Below are 16,561 nucleotides of genomic sequence, written 5' to 3'. Positions count from 1 at the left end.
TTCATCAAGTACTCAAAACAAGGTTTAGATATCACATTTGATATCAAGAGTATTGGCCTCCCAGAATATTAATGATATTCACCACTTACTCAAAACGTTTAGATATCACATTTGATATCAAGAGTATTGGCTTCCCAGAATATCAATGATATTCACCACTTACTCAAAACGTTTAGATATCACATTTGATATCAAGAGTATTGGCCTCCTAGAATATCAATGATATTCACCAAGTACTCTAAGAGTAATGGCCTCCCAAAATGTTGAGATGCAAGATATTCACCATTTACTCAATTTATTTCATCTCATAATACAAGTTTAGTGTAAGATCGTCACCTTACAACAAGTTCTCCAAATACAAGTGATGATCATTTGGAAGTCGTCACTTCCTCATGATGTACACAGGGGATAGGTCCATAGCACACATAGATTTTAATACTCCCTTTGAATCCAAATCTCCCTCTTTTTCCTGCAAGAACACTCCTCATATGCTATTGTGTATAAAAACCTAAGATTTGTAATCTGTAATAGTCAAACAACAGTATATGATAAACCCAAAGACATCATTCAGATTCACTTCCCAAGCTGTTCTTCTGATCATATTTAATAGTTGGCATTCTATCTTTTATTATCTCTATCATTTCTTCTTTGGATTGTCACCTTGCAGACAACTTTAATTCATCTATTGTCCCATTATATCTCAGGTATAAAATTTAATGAAACATAAGCATTCTTCTCATATATATCTTGACAATATTATTCAAGGAAACTCGTGATTGACCATTGAATGATATGCATTTATAAAGTGTCATTCAAATCTTTAGATGGTGCCTTTGTCTTTTCAAGTTCTGCCGCTAACCAAATCTGAGAAGAACGATGGCTGTAGAATATTCTTAATGTGACACATATAAATCTTAGTACATTCAATAGATGGCTTCAAGTATGACAAATTCTTCAAGGAAAGACAAATGAATGATGACTTTGAACATTTGTCATTAACGCTATTTCAACATATTTTTGTGCAGCCCGATAGAAACTTTTCCCCTGTTGGATGTCGATGTTGATTAAAGGCCATAATTTAATCTTCCTGAATTATTTGTCAGTTCTTTAAAACCACACCATTCTTTTCGCAAGCTTTGTTTGTGTCAGAGATTTTGACAGGAATAACAGAGCTCCACGACCATTGGTACGAAGACTCCATTCCCATAGACATCTATCCCAAAGAACTCTGTTCTTTGAACTGCATACTATTATTCCTGTTGCTTGAGTGACAGGACCAAGACCCCATGATATATGTCTTCAATCAAACAATTCAACAGTATTATAAATATCGATAATCTTCTAACAATCATGAATAATTCTTACGTAGACAAGAATATCTCGTATCCAAGAGAACACCATCCTTCTTTCCATACTCATTACATTATCACCATTCTACAATGACTTATCCTGTAACATCAATGAAAAACATGCCAAAGTCAACAAATATTGAATTATTAGTACTACACTGATTGCACTTTCTTTTTATCTAATGTTTATTCCTTTCCCACGTGATGTTTATTTTTATCATTTTACTCATTTAACTTGAAGTATAACGATATAATCCGTTAACTTGTAGAGGTTTGTTTGTGCTAGTTGTTGATGTGGAATCATATGCAAAGAACTTGATAGAATTCATAGCCCATACGGATAGAAATTTCGTTTTGTTCAAGAAGCCCTGTGCACCACAGAGAAGAAATATTTGTGCTACATACACACTCGTTCATGTGATCACTGATTTAATCCTTGCAAAGCTTGAAATCTGTCTTTTGATCGCATAGTTGTAAATCTCTAAATCTGCAATATTTTACTATAACCATTGATTACTTTCTTACATTTGCAGACCTGCTCTGATACCATGTTGATGTTTCTCGGATTGCTGCAAATGTACTTGCATTGCCTGTTGAGGTATATGTTTTCCATATGCAACATCCTCTTCTTATATTGAACATAGGTCATGAATAGACATGTCCCTTCATGGGACATGTCTATTCAATAATCAAATAATTATTTTATATAAACTTAACTATTGTTATATATATATATATATATCTCATATATAATTACGTGTACAGTCATATAGTTATCCGACGTCATATAGTTATCCGACTGAAGCTACAAAACATTAAAAATTGTAAAAAGTCTTTGACTTCAATCTATGAACACGAAGCTTTGTTTAAAAGTTTGAGACTCCGTAATTTCCTTTAAAAATAATAAAGTTATCATTTTTGTGGGGTTGGGTTGTTTCTCTCGGAGAGGAGGCTTTTTCCCCGGAGAAAAGATCTTTGTTAGTTAATAGCTTTGTTTTAGTTTTAGAAACTAGTTCAAAACTTAAAAACACAAGACTTCTCATGGTAAAACAACACATGCAAGCAACATGCAAGTGCATGCAAGTACATGCAACAAAAATGCAAGTGAATGCAATTACATGCGAAAAAAACATCTAAGTACACGCAACGCCCCAAAAATAGACTTTTGCTTAAATGAACAATTGGTGTGTTCAAAACCCTTGACTAGGTTCATGATTTTCAGCAAAAATCTTTAAAGACAAACCATAAATTTCATAAAACACCTCTAATGATTTTTATTTCAAAAAAATCGAAAAACAAAGTTTTGGAAAAAAATTCTGGTTTAGAAGAGGCTCAAATTTCTCTCAAACAATTCACCAAATTTTGTGAAATGCCATCAACCCACTCTAATACCATATTATGATAAATTGATGTTGTTAAACAAAGGAGATGAAAGCTCTTGATATAGATTTACAAAGACGATGTTTCTAAAAGAATCAATCGTAAACCAAGGACAAAATGAAAAACTGCCTAATAAACTAAAGATTGACGAATATGACCATCAAAGAAACATTATAATATTCTAATAATGCATCCCTTAATAAATAAACCTTAAAGACACAATAATTTTAACAACTAGAAGCTACTTTGAACACATACACAAGTTTACATTGATCACATAAGTATAAATGCAAATTTTAGGCTGTAGCTAAAGGAATTAAGTTAAATTAATGAACACATTAGGAATATATATATTCAATATTGTCAAGGTTCCCCCTTCAATCCTTGCATAAATTAAGATGATGATAATTTAAAAAAAATTCATGTTTGCAGTATGAAGTCCAAATTGAAATGTTGAATCTTTGTCCAAATTGTGAATATTTCACGAAATGTAAAAGTTGCATAATTTTAGAGATCAATGCTTTCATAGGGATAAATTACTATAGGGATCCATTCCTAAAGAAAATTCAAGCAAATTCGGATGTCATCATTCCAAAGTTGGCCATGGATAACACTCAAGTTGAGCACTTAAGAAGAAAGGTTTAAATTGCAAGTTTCAAATTAAATCAAGCGCTAATGGGGTTGGCTATCGAGTACAAGTCACATCCCTTGATGAAAAAAGTCAGATTTATAATTAGAAGGACAAATTTGAAATCAAATGCATATGAAGAATGTTGGCCTTCCTTGTGCCTTGTCTTAGAATGGAAGCACCCATCATTTAAGACCTTTTAGCTCCCGCCCTTCAGTGATTTTATGGACTATGGATGGATTTGTGCTCAATGAACTCTTTCTCCTACTTAGTTCCTTTTCTTATGCTTTTATCTATGCAATTCCTGAGATCTTGGGGTTAGCCCTTCTTGAGATAACCCTAGTATAGGTTGACCCCATCGTCCTATACCAATACATGTTGACCTACACCCTAGACATTTTTGGTCCCAAGGCCAATTTTTTCTCGGGGGCTTAAATTTGAAAATTAGGCGACCTCCCAAGCTTGCTTTGTTTTCATGCCCAAAAACTAGAATAAAAGGAAGCCTGTATACCTCATTCTCTCATCACTACACATCCATTGGCAATTACAAGATATCTATTGCACGCATAAGGATACTTAAGCAAGCGAATTTTCGAAGGCATTCCAAGCATTCATCAAGCATTCAAGGTGTTTTCAAGATTCAAGGATCCTTTGTGAGCATTTCCTCTTCAAGATCTAGTGTTTGTTGGCCATCAAGGGAGGAGATCTACATAGTGGCATTCTTCTTCTTCTTTGGTGCATGCTTACATCCATAGCTCCCTGATGTAGTTTTGATAGATCCATTGCATTTGTGGAGATCTCTTACATCCTTCATTGTAAATTCAACATCTACAACATACAAGCATTACAAAATCCTTATTGACAAGGGTTCGATCAATCAAGGTGAATATTTACATTTGTCTTGCTTCCTTACATACTTTACATTACATTTCATTTCAAGGTTGATTCCTCAATTTAGGGCTTTGACCAAGGCAAGCCCTCCCCCAATAGACAAAATCAATTTTTCTTGTGTGTAGGAGGAGGGTATCAGAATTCTGAGTTAGGATAAAAAATACTTGTTTGGGGCTTTTGGAAAAAGTTGGATCAACTTTGTTATGGTGCCTTGAGAACATGTCGCACATGTTGTTAACCTACTGGTAGGTTTTCTGGGTTTCTGTCATGATTACAGAACCACAGTTGGAATCGCAATCACAGTTGTAGATCTGCTATTTTCAGAGCGAAAAAGCATCTTCTCTTGCATATTTCAAGGTCGATTTTCCATCCTTCTCTTAATCTCTTAACATAGACCTATTTCCACATCTTAATTAGGCTAAATGCATATGCATAGCACCTAGGTCTATTTTACTCTTGCCATTTAATCAATTGGTTCAATTTACATTCACATTGCACATCTTAAAGTTAATTAAAATTGCATGAAAGAGGACTTGCTTGGGTATTTCCTTGATATAATTTGGGTTTAGCATTGGTATCCCTTCATCCTATTTGGGTTTTGCTAATCTAACTTGGGTTATATTGAGAGTTATGTTTGGATGCCCCTCTTTCTCTTATATTGATTGGATTTGTGTGGAGGTGTGTTGTTAATGAATTCATCTCATCTAGTTCATATTGTTAAATTCATTGCTTCCATTTTCACCATTAAACATCTTGGGGAACCTAGTTTGTTCCCTTCTTCTATTTGGAGTTAGATTGCTTCTTTCTTGTGTGATTTGTGAAGTTAGATCTCTCTACCTGTTTATGCTCCTTGTTACATTGATATTCGCCACATCTTTATTGTGGTTAGATCTCATTAGAGTCTTCTTTTGTGATCTCCCCTTTTATAAGCTTTATCACGTTAAGTCCAACCTATAAATCTATAGCATTCCCGTTAGGTGAAGCTGTAAACTCATGGGTTCTTTTGATCACAATTCTTCTTTCCTTCCTAGGAGCCATGATGATACCAACATTTTCACTCGTGATCTCAATCCTAATATAGAGAATAACTCTTCTCACTCTTCCCACAATGAAGATGAAGCCTCAAGAGTTCCTCCTTCCTAAGTTGACAAGCTTTCTCATGAACTTGATAAAATGGAAGATTAGCTTCTGCAAGAGAATCAAAATCCGGATAGTGTTGCCACTGTTGAGGATATTAAGAAGCTTATTAATCATGATGACAATAACATTTCCGTCTTGCATGGTATATCTCATTTTATTAATACTTATACCAAGTCTTTGACGAAATGTGCTCAAGAGTTAGGATACACTCCCTCCACAATTGTTGAACCTTCCATTCCCAACACCACCTCTTATGACAAGTGTTGATCTTCCTAACCCCACACTTCCCACGAGTATTCCTTTTACTTCCATACCTTCTTCATTACCTTCATATAATGTTGCGCCCTTCATCCTATTTGGGTTTTGGTTATCTAACTTGGGTTATATTGAGAGTTATGTTTGGATGTCCCTCTTTCTCTTATATTGAATGGATTTGTGTGGAGGTGTGTTGTTAATGAATTCATCTCATCTAGTTCATATTGTTAAATTCATTGCTTCCATTTTCACCATTAAACATCTTGGGGAACCTGATTTGTTCCCTTCTATTTGGAGTTAGATTGCTTCTTTCTTGTGTGATTTGTGAAGTTAGATCTCTCTACCTGTTTATGCTCCTTGTTACACTGATATTCACCACATCTTTATTGTGGTTAGATCTCATTAGAGTCTTCTTTTGTGATCTCCCCATTTATAAGCTTTATCACATTAAGTCCAACCTATAAATCTATAGCATTCCCGTTAGGTGAAGCTGTAAACTCATGGGCTCTTTTGATCACAATTCCTCTTTCCTTCCTAGGAGCCATGCTGATACCAACATTTTTATTCATGATCTCAATCCTATTATAGAGAATAACTCTTCTCACTCTTCCCACAATGAAGATGAAGCCTCAAGAGTTCCTCCTTCCTAAGTTACAAGCTTTCTCATGGACTTGATAAATTGGAAGATTAACTTCTGCAAGAGAATCAAAATCCGGATAGTGTTGCCACTGTTGAGGCTATTAAGAAGCTTATTAATCATGATGACAATAACATTTCCATCTTGCATGGTATATCTCATTTTATTAATACTTATACCAAGTCTTTGACGAAATGTGCTGAAGAGTTAGGATACACTCCCTCCACAAGTGTTGAACCTTCCATTCCCAACACCACCTCTTATGACGACTTCTACACAAATTTCTAATCCTTTTAAGTGTTGATCTTCCTAACCCCACACTTCCCACGAGTATTTCTTCTACTTCCATACCTTTCATTACCTTTATATAATGTTGCGCCTTTCACGTATTCCAATCCTCCACCACATCTTTGCATATTCCCTCAGCTTCCTACAATAACTTTGCTAACATATCTAATGTGTTTGTGCCTACTATTGCATTTTCTAATCCTACCATTAGTAGCTTGGTTCAAACTGTCACTGCTTTGCAACAAGTGTTTCAATTTACTCAATCTAAGTACAACATCCCTACATGTAACATTGCAAATCCCCTTTCCTTGATTGAATCCGAAAGTAAAGAGTAGGGTTATGCTGTAAGAAATGAATATCCACAGGGGTATTCTGTGTTGGGCATTGCCAATAATCTGGAGGATTGACTTATAGAATGTTTATGTCTGTTTGTGCCTTCAAATTAGAAGATTAATCTCAATGCTGAAACCCTCTTTTGCCGTGACTAGTACTTTCTGAGTTGTGTCTAGTGACAAAGCTGTCTTCAATCGATCTTTGGGTGCTCAACACGATTCATCACAACTCAAGGAAGTGCTTGACATTATCTCCATTCAGTAAGTCACAGTGTTGTCTAATATAATCAAGGCATGTTGTACTGGGTGTAACCAGTTACAGGCTGGGTATAATTAAGGAATATAGTCCTGATTTTTTTATCTGATTTGGGGAAACAAAATTTATTTCATTGAGTCATGGGATTAGGTATAAAGAACTTGTGTGATGTGATGGAAATCCTTTCCCGAAGTTGAGTATTTGCAATGTTTGAGAGCCTCTAAATATTTCAAGAGTTTTGGTGTTGTATTTGTTCTTATGTCTAGAAGCTTATAATGTATTGCCGTATTAATTCTTGGTGTGAGAAAAAGTAAATATTCAAGTTGTGATTTTTTTATCCAGCAAAGATTATTCATTTCTAAGGTTCGTGATTAGACGACTTCAGATATATGATAATTATCTTTTCAAATAACTCATTTTGCATTGACTGACTTTACTGTTTCTAGAGAAATATTTTCGTGCCTTCTCATTATCGAGAGCATATTCGAATTGACAGAATTTTTTTTGTTAAGTTGCGATATGGAAACAGTGTTGTGGAGTGCCAATACTTGCAGTTTGTCTGGTGGTTTTTCGAATGAGTATTTGTTTTATCGATTTCTTCTCTATATTTCACTATGGTCTTAATTGGGAGGAGCCGTATTGTTTTCTGTAGTTTGAAATTTCAAAATTATTTGTGTTAGACATGATCTCTAATTGGCTCGCCTCTTCCTTGTGTCCGACTTGAATCCCAAGGATAAAATAATTGTGATTATAAGAAATCGGGAGCATTGATAAAAAATGATATTCTTGGTTGCTCCTTCAAAGTTAGTATTTCTTATAAGGAGTTGTGCCATATATGAAATTCGTGCAGTTAGAATCAATAGTTTGATAGATATTATCAGGATATTGTAAAAGAAGGCAGTTTTATATTTTGGCTCTTAACTCCTAAAAAATCTAGGTGCCTCGGAAGTCATAATTCAAAGGCACAAGACGGGGTGAAATGGAGCTTGATTCTTTAATATTACCAGGGTAACAGTGAGACTGAGGGCTATAGAACTGAAATATTTCTCTTGGAGGTTCTTAATTAAACAATGTTTCATCTTCCAATCTATGAGAAGCAAATTGAAGTCGATTGCATTGGTGTTTATGTTCTCCAAATTTGAGCTGCTGTGACATAACTGTGTTTTTTTAACTGTTGTCATGTGTTACAAATTGGAAGTTCGATTGGAGGAGGAAATTGATTAGTTTCTGGAAACTATATATGCTGGGTGTTTTGTATTACCTTCTGAAAGGGACATAATGTTGATGTTGAAACTTGATAATTCTGCATTATTTGTGAGACCTATTGATGTTCCTGAAATTTTTTGTTGGTTATAATCATCGTCTCAACATATTGGTTGTCGTTCCTATTCTGGGCGTATCTGGATATCTGAATCTTTTAAGTGTAAAGATCAGGAAAAGAATTGGTGAATTGTAAAGAAGATCAAACAATAAAGAGATAAGTATTTTATGAATCTTTTATGTAGTTACTAATTCATACATTAGAATAGCGAATCATTTATGCTTCTAGCATTAATTTATCTCTTTGGAATAAATTGATTCTATGAAGTATTAGTAATCTCTTTAAAATGCTTCCAGGATGGATTGATGAGCTAAAGGATGATGGATTAATTATCCGAAATTGCATAAGGAATTCAAAGGAGGAAGAGCTTAATACATCCAAGAAGGAAGCAATAGCAGAAATGAGCATATATGAAGACTCAGCTTGTTGTCATAGGCCTGAGTTGGTGGCACATATACAAAGACATTTCTCGAAGAACTTATTCAGATTTTCTCATGATCAGTTTCTTCTAAGAGGAGCAAATGACATTTGGAGGAAGTTAAATTCCAAGAATTCAATGCACAAGTTGAGTACATCAAGGCTCTCAAAGCTCCGATGCAAGGACCAAGAGGGAGTTCTGTGAAGAAGTGAAAATGTTAGCTAAGTGAGTTGCAGTGTTGCAAAACACTGCAAAGAAAAAAATTGCACTATCAATTTGAATTTGACATTGGTAGCTCTACAAACTTATTTAGAATAAAGTGATCTGGGATGAGGTCGAAGAGGACAATTCTGGACTCTAGCATGTTAGATGTTTCAGAGAATCAAGAGTAGCTACCTTGAGCATTTGCATTGTGTTTTCTACTACATTAGCTTCTAGAGATGGAAGCTGGGTCTCATCAACAAAGGCACTTCATATTCATCTTGCATGAGTTCTGGGCAAGAATTTACAGACAATGGACTTGTATTTGGATGTGACTGCAATCAGTGGGTACTTTATTTGCATTGGGCAAAGCATGTCCAGTATACTCTGGTGTGAATATGCAAATTCTCTAAAGCAACTCTTCCTTTATATTGGGCTAGAGATTCCATGGGAGCTTAACCAATAGAAAAAGTACCTCTAGTTGGTGTTTAGCTTAGGTTCTGCTATGATTTCCTGGTGCAGTAGGAAACAATCATCTGTGGCTCTAAGTACAGGAAAAGTTGATTACTTTGCAGCTTGTGTGACAGCTCAAGAAGCAGTGTGGCTTCGAAAGCTTCTTGCATGATTGTTTTGTCAAACATTCGAATCAACTGTAATTCATTGCAATCATTTAAGTTGTAAGAATGTTTCCCTTATTGAGAGGGAGTCTCAACATTAGTTGCTCTTATAATGTGCTAAAATGCATATTTCTCCGTAATAGGGAAATGTGAGGTGAAAGCCCTTTATAATGCATTTTCCCCTAGACTGGAGGAATTTGAGGTGAAGTCCCTTGTCATGCATTTTTCTCTGAGATGGAGAAGTTTGAGGTGAAAGCCCTTGTAATGCATTTTCTTTGATCTGGAGAAATTTGAGGTGAAAGCCCTTGTAATGCATTTTTCTTTGAGTCAGAGAAATTTGAGGTAAATATTAGTGTTTGGTAGCTTTAGTTCAATAAATCCATGAGACTAAATTGAAGATAAATATATATTATATATGTGAGATGTTATATATATAGTTAAATAATTAATTGTTATAATAATTAAATAATAATGGAGAGACATGTCCATAAACGGACATGTCTCTCCATGTGTTTGCCATAATATAAGAGAGAGATCGCTGCTCTTGGAAAACATATACCAAAGAGGCAATGTTAATACATTTGCAGCGATCCTGATAAATCAACATGGTATTAGAGCTAGGCTGCAAATGTAGGAAAGTTAAGCATGAAATTTTTGACTAGTACTATACGACACGACTCGACAGTCAATGAAATTCTAAAGGAGCGATCGGAAGAGAGGATATTGGCAGCAAACATAAAAGCACATTGCTCTCATCGATCATCCACCAAGAATACACTTAAATGAACAAATAGAGCCACCACTAATGAGTAGACATAAAAGAGAATCAACATCCACTGTGGATACAAGGGGCCAAACAATAGGCAAATAAAATATATTAGCCACAAACGTCACAATACATTGATCAGGTGATGTGTGCCATACAGGCCATTGCTAAATTTGAGGGTTACAAACCTGTGGAGGATGTCATTGGTCATGCAATTAGGTGACATGGACTACCCAAGAAATCAAGTGTGATATAGTACCAACTGATAAAGAGAAGGAACACCCAATCACATTAAAGTGTGATTGCAATTCCACGTCAGTACGGGGTGTTTGGGTGGAGCAAAAGGAATCAAAGAATAGAAAAATGGAGGTGAAGGAAGGGACCAAAAAAAAGAGCGGCATAATAATCTATTCCACAATTTGCATACAAGTCCATGTTTAAATGCATTGGAAGGTGAATTAATCGAATACAAGGATATCGACCATATACAAGTGACTTATTGTTGAAGGACATATTTTATTCTCTTACACTATAAAGGTGATTGACAAATCAAGATTAACAACAAAGAACATATAAAAGCATTGATGTGTTTACATGGTGCGAAAAGAGGGATCGACTTTCATAAAAATTGGGGGACTACTAAATTCACCCCAAATTTGGTATATAATAGGGCAACATGGTATATACTAAGGAGAGCAATGGGAGATTTAAATAACATATGCCACCCCTTTCAGTAAAGGATAAAAATAAATAGTCTAGCGAGAAGGGCATTGGGCGTGGATTTGTCCACAACATGTAGCCATGTATAAGATTCTCAACGATAAGGAGAAAAATAGTAAATGGTGAAGGAATGCAGAAATATGTTCTACATGTATAATGCTATGAGTAATGAATTATTTGTTTTCAAAAGCACACCATATTAAATGGTGCAATTAGTTTTCAATACAAATCAATTCATGAATATTAGCTGGACAAAGGAAACCACGAGGATATTTGGAAACCGCGGGTGATATAAATACCACCGATTGATACATGAAGGAGGCACGAATTGGTCACGGGTATAAAAGGTAATAGTATGCATGGTTACAACTTATTGAGCTTATATATCCTTATATTTATGTCATAGTAAGAATAATGCTATTTACCATGTCTAAATATATATTATAAGGAGTATTGATATTAGCATCAAGAGGATGAATCAAAAAGTATAAAAGATTGCATCATAAATGTTGATTTACAAATAAGTATTTTATTTGAGTATTACATTTATCTATTCATTGCAGTCTATTTTTTATTCGTATTTTTATACGAACTATTTTCCTTGATCTTTTCCTCTGAGAATATTTTTCTAAGAAAAGGAAGATTAATATCAGATTCAAAGAGAGTTTGATACTTCTTCAAAGGCAACTTTAGGAGCTCGATTGATATTCAAATGGAGTTTGAAAGTCTATATGTGTGACTATGATTTTAATGTGCCTATCCCCTGTGTACATCATGTGGAAGTGACAACTTCCAAATGATTAGCACTTGTATTTGCAAAAGTTATTGGAAGGTGAAAATCTTACAATAACTTAAATCATGATATACATTTTATGCAAATGTTGAAAGTTTAAATAGATCATGATAAATTATGTATTGTAAATCAACAACTAAGTGTTAGATGTCATTCACTTGATGGTCTATGAGTTTTATGTATAGATATATGATAGGTATTTGATGAATATCATGTGTTGATATTCTACAGACCATTACTTTATTGAGTACTTGGTGAATATCATATGTTGATATTCTGCAGGCCAATACTCAGAGTATTTGGTGAATTTCATATGTTGATATTTTGGAGGCTAATACTCATGATATTAAATGTGATATCAAAATGGTGGATATATTCAGATCAAAGATATCCTTAAATTTTGTCATTCGTATATTTACAATGGCGTAATATTTGTGTTTATCCTCCTTAGCTAAGACAAAGTGTTAATGTTTGGCAGCTTTAGTTGGATAAATCCATGAGACTAAACTGAAGATATATATATTTATATATATTATATGTCAGATATTATATGTATATATTATTAAATAAATAATTGTTATATTAATTAAATAATAATGAACAAACATGTCCCATGATGAGACATGTCTCTCCATGTATTTTCCACAATATAAGAGAGAGATTGCTGCTCTTGGAAGACATATATTGAAGAGGCAATGCTAATACATTTGCAATGATCCTGATAAATCAACAGTAAAAGCCCTTGTAATGCATTTTTCTCTGAGATGGAGAAATCTAAGGTGAAAGCCCTTGTTTATCTCTTAGATAGAAGCATTGCTCTTTCCATTCATGGGAGTAGCCATAGTGGATTTCATGTTGAGAGATGCCATGAAACATCACATTGAGTGACTTTGTGATGAGAGCTTGTATTACATTAATGGGAATAGCAATAGTGGATGTCATTTTGAGATACTCCATGATGACATCATGTTGAGTGACTCTATGATGAGAGCTTGCGTTTCACACATGGCAATAACCATGGTGAACATCATGCTGAGTGACTCCATGATGCTATCACGTTGAGAGACTCCATGATAGATTTTACTTTTCTCACAAATGGGTGAAACCATTTTGAGTGTCATCGTGATAGATTTCATGACTTATGCATTTGGTAAGATATCTCCATTACTAAGAGGGAATGTTGAAGTTTGATAGCTGTGAGAGCTATTTGTATACTTGTGTAATGTCCCCTTTCTAGCATTCATAGCATGATGTTGTCGTTAGCCTATTTCCCCACAGTCCCGTAGGCTAACTAGGACATTAAAGGGGCTTAGAGGCCATTTGGCCTAGACAGTTTCAGTTGCAGGTCTTTCTGAGGGGTTCTGGGGCAACTTTGGGCATACTTACTATTTATATTAAGTCATCTTGGACATGGCCGGACATTTAGTCACAGTGGTATGTCGATGGTAATTGTTTAAAATCGACAGGAAAACTTATTTATCATTGATAAGATTTGTTATGCATTGATAAAGCCATTTTATAAAGTTAAATTTAAATATTTAACTTTATTAATGCATAGACTATAGTTTGTGGGAAATATTTAAATTAAAAGAGTTCCCTTTATTTTTATAACACGTTGGAGACATAAGGTACATAAAGGGAGTTATGTTTTATCCCACATTGAGAAAACGAAGGGTTGAGCTCTTGTGAGAACACTATAAAAGAAATGGAAGAGCTTATTTTTTGTATGCTTGGATGAAGATTAATGTTATGTTGCTGGATATCTGATTATCGGGCTTGGAGGACGGAATCCCTCTTTGCTAGCATTTTCTTTGCTGTTGGAAGACACAGTCAGGAGGATCAAGGGTGTTTTCACTTCAGGAAACACACTGGGTTTCATTTGAGGCGTTCACATAAAGAAATTTACAAGGGTTTGAGGTGCAGATTTGAAGTTAGTTATTGCTATAATGCCGCATGAACAGTATTTTGCTGCAGTCGGCATGAACAGTATTTTGCTACAGTACGGTGTGAACGGTGTTGGTATCAAGTTTACTTGTTTTTCCGGCTGATTAGAAGTTTGGAGGGCTGCCGACTACATCTGCAAAATACTACGGCAACTAATTCCAGGTTTCTTCTGTCAAATTTTGATACTTTGCATAATAATTGTTGAATACAAGGCTGAATAGTTGTTGCAGCCTTTAAGGCAGCTGTAAGTGCACATCTACATTTAAAAATCACCCTTTTATCAGCAGATTGAAAGAGTTTCCAGATTTTTCATATACTGTTGAATGTGTGCCAAGTGTTTGTGAAAATGTTATGATGTGTATTATGCATTTTAATGTCACTTCATAGTTGTTCGTAAATCTACTCATTGGAAAGCAATTTATTGAGGAAATAAGCTTTATGAGTTTGCATACAAAGTGTTTGACAATATTCCTTAAGTTAAATTTCTACAAGTCAAAGTTCAAATCAGGGGAGGATATTACAGTGGTATCAGAGCTATAAGTCCTGCCATCCTGTGGAGGTCTTATAGGAAATTTGGAACTGGCGGATAGAGGGGAAAGTGTTTGATGAAATGTCAAAACACTAAAATCAGAGCATTTATGTTTGAGCATGCGATAGGGGCCTTATAATTTCCGCAATACCAAAGCAAGACAAAGTAGGAGTTCAGACCTGCAAAGCAAACAGTCTAGTTCATCCGTACAGGGGGGTATAGAATCCAGTCATACAGACACAGCGGAGGTATTCTTTGATCAAGACAGTAATATGGGTGACCGAGATGACAGGAATACAAGATTAGGTGGAGGCGGGAATGCCGGTCCAGAGCCTGGAGAGGAAAGATTCTTATAGTTATTAGAGACCTTGGTACAGGGTCAGCTAGTAGCAGAACAAAGGGCACAGGAACAGAATCAGAGATTGGATCTTATGATGCAGATGATGGCTCGTCAAATGGGGTTGAATGCTAACATGGGTGGAGGAAATAATCAGAATGGTAACAATCAGAATGGAAATGATCAGGATGGGACACATAATGGAGATGAACAAGTTGGGAACAATTTCGGTCATGCACCCCAGCGAGCTAGGACAGTGAGTTCAAGGCCTATGATTCCTACATTTCCTCCTAGAGCTCCAGAGCAGCTCGTACCAGATTACTGATAAACAGGACCAGTTGAGGAGAGATTGGGAAGCCGGAGGGCCAGATTTTACTGCTGCAGTTACCTTTAGGGAGTATATGGATGTGCGGATGAAACATATGCCACGTGGACATGACAGGAACCAGAGCTATAAGCTACGGAGGAAAGTAGGGAGACTTGAGTTACCATATTATGATGGCTCAGGAAAGTCTACAGCAAGAGCTTGGGTTCAAAAGCTTGACACATACTTTCAATTGAACCCTATGCCAGAGGAAGAAGCTATTAAGTATGCAGCAATTCATCTGGATGGGTTAGCACACGAGTGGTGGCATCATGGTATGGTCACTATGGGACATGCACACATTACCTCATATGTGGAGTTTATAGAGAGGCTGATTGAACGTTTTGATAGGAAGGATCCAGAACTCCATTTCAAGGAGTTAGCTCAGCTTAAACAGTGGGGATCATTGGAAACATACATTTCAGAGTTTCAGAAACTTGCAGTGTTAGTAACAGATGTATCTGAACGGAGGATACTAGTTCTATTTATGGATGGGTTAGTTGATCCGTTGAGAGGGTGGATTAAAGCTCTCAACCCTCCCACTTTGCAGGAAGCCATTAAGAAAGCTCGTGACATGGATTCCTCTTCATCTTCAAAAAATAAATTCCAGGCAAAGAGTTTCCCTTCAAGGAAAGATAAGGACAGGAAACCTTTTCATAAAGAGGTTCAGCCAGCTAAGGAGGAAAGTAAGAGGTTGGACAATGAGACACTTAATGATCTCAGGAAGAAGAAGCTTTGTTTTCATTGCAGGGAGCCTTGGGATTTGTCACATAAGTGTCCAATGAAAGCAAAAGCTAAGCAGATGGAGTACTTTTCAGCCGAAGAGTCAGTAGATGGAGATTCAGAGCAGTCATCCGAATCAGATGGAGATGATGATAGTTCTTCACAAGAGGAAGCAAGCGGTGATAGTACGATAGCTCAGTTGTCAAGTATACAGGAGGCCGTCACTTTCAAAGTTAGGGGAACCTTGGATGGACAGAGAGTTGTGGCACTCATTGATACAGGGGCGACACATAACTTCATTGATGAGAAGTTTGTGACACGCAGAGGGCTACATACAGAGGAGCATAGGGGATTTAGGGTGATGGTTGCCGATGGCTTCAAAATTGAATGTACCAAGAAAATCTCCAACTTGCAGCTTCGTTTGGGAGATTATGACATGACAGGAGATTTCTTTGTGGTCAACGTTGGTGATCAGGATATGGTACTTGGGATGAACTGGATGAAGTCTCTGGTAGAGTTTACATTTAACCTTGAGAAAATGGAAATGAGGTTTGAGGCAAATGGTAAGAAGATAGTGCTCAGAGGTTTGTCAGATGGGAGACTTCGAGTGGTGTCACTCAAGCGGATGCAGAGTTTCTTTAGACATGATCAGGTGCAGTGGGCAGCAGAGTT

General features: G+C 35.9%; 1 protein-coding gene across 4 annotated transcripts in view; it reads left to right on the top strand.

Annotated features, from left to right (window-relative positions):
- Positions 1–16,561, top strand: part of LOC149541624 (uncharacterized) — a 156,961-nt gene that overhangs the window by 119,336 nt on the left and 21,064 nt on the right. The gene's annotated exons all lie outside the window — the stretch shown is intronic.

The sequence above is a fragment of the Cupressus sempervirens genome, chromosome 8, assembly GCF_028749045.1.
Source record: "Cupressus sempervirens isolate cs-2001-9-10 chromosome 8, ASM2874904v1, whole genome shotgun sequence".
Taxonomy (NCBI): Eukaryota; Viridiplantae; Streptophyta; class Pinopsida; order Cupressales; family Cupressaceae; genus Cupressus; species Cupressus sempervirens.
Note: the sequence above shows the minus strand (reverse complement) of the source record. Positions and strands in the feature narration are given on the sequence as shown.